The sequence below is a fragment of the Notothenia coriiceps genome, unplaced genomic scaffold (genome assembly GCF_000735185.1).
Source record: "Notothenia coriiceps isolate Sejong01 unplaced genomic scaffold, NC01 NC01_scaffold00011183, whole genome shotgun sequence".
NCBI classification, from domain to species: Eukaryota; Metazoa; Chordata; class Actinopteri; order Perciformes; family Nototheniidae; genus Notothenia; species Notothenia coriiceps.
The window spans coordinates 1-1,608 of record NW_011343884.1 but is presented as its reverse complement, the minus strand read 5'-3'; positions in this window follow the sequence as shown (position 1 = coordinate 1,608).

The following is a 1,608-nucleotide window of genomic DNA, read 5'->3' as shown; positions in this document are numbered from 1 at the left end:
AAACTATTTCCGTCTTGTATTTACTATTTACTTGCACTATATTTTTCTGTGTTTTGTGTTGCACCGTTGGAGAAGCCTTTGACATAAGATTTTCATCGACATAACTACACTGTAGCTATGTTCGTTTGACAAATAAAGAACCTTGAACGCCAATAATTAAATTATAACAGCAGAGAAAATAAATGCAATTAAGATTTCATTTTTTTAATTTAAAAACAAAACAAATGTTGATAAAAAATGTATACAAATTCAGCAGATATGTTCATTACAATGTATTTAATTCATCTTCCTACAATATCTTGCACCTATATAATGACAACCCCTTTATTCTCATGTTCAGGCGATCACAACACTCATTTAAGAAGAGTTTAAGATCTTGGTAGTGTTTAGAAATGAAACTCAACAGGGACTTGAAGCCTGAGACCTATTTTTTGTATCAACTATTCAGCAAAACCACAATATTTCCCGATCTTCAAAAAGGCTTGAATCTTAAATTTGAATAATTAAAATGTATCAAATGGCAAGTGAAAACCATATTACAATGTAAAAGGTGTTGCTTGTTGTCGTGGGTCGAGAGCATTACCCAAATCTTCCCTTCCCCTCCCCTCTGCCTTTCAGTGAGTTTCAGATCATTATTTAGCTGTCTGGAACACAGCTTTACTTCCTTCTCGCTGCTCTTATAGTGTACATTTTGGCTGCAGCAGCCAACTTTTCAATTTAGTGTGGAGTTACATAATCAAATTACTTCAGCTTTCAAATTGTCATATTCAGGGTCATGATCCTGAACAGGATTGCCCTTAAAATTACAGCAAACCTCTTAAGGGAAATACTAAATGTGATCAAAAAGAGGACATTTTCTGTGGTAAAATAAATCAAAGGTAATTTTCCCGTTACAGTAAAATAAAATAACATGTTTTTCTTTTAATCTTCTAAAACTGTACAATAATATACAGTAAAAATATTCCAAATTGTATAATTTTCTGGGCAGAAATGCTTCTATATGGGGACTGTTGGATCTGTAAAAAAAGCATCTGTTTGCTAACTAGTTGCCAGAAAGAAAATATTGTCTTGAATTTGATTGAAAGGCACTGTCGACCAATACATTATACAGTTGCAAGAAAAAGTATGTGAACCCTTTGGAACTACCTGGATTTCTGCATAAATTGGTCATAAAACAACTCAACTTTGGTTTCATCTGTCCACAGAATATTTTAGGATTCTTCTTCACCTCATTGAGCATTCTGCGCTGTGCTCTTGCAGTCATCTTTACAGGACGGCCACTCCTAGGGAGAGTAGCAACAGTGCTGAACTTTCTCTATTTATAGACAATTTGTCTTACCGTGGACTGATGAACATCAAGGCTTTTAGAGATACTTTTGTAACCCTTTCCAGCTTTATGCAAGTCAACAATTCTTAATCGTAGGTCTTCTGAGAGCTCTTTTGTGCGAGGCATGGTTCACATCTGGCAATGCTTATTAAGAATAGCAAATTCAAAACTGGTGTGCATTTTTTATAGGGCAGGGCAGCTTTAACCAACACCTCCAATCTCGTCTCATTGATTGGACTCCAGGTTGGCTGACTCCTGACTCCAATTAGCTCTTGAAGAAG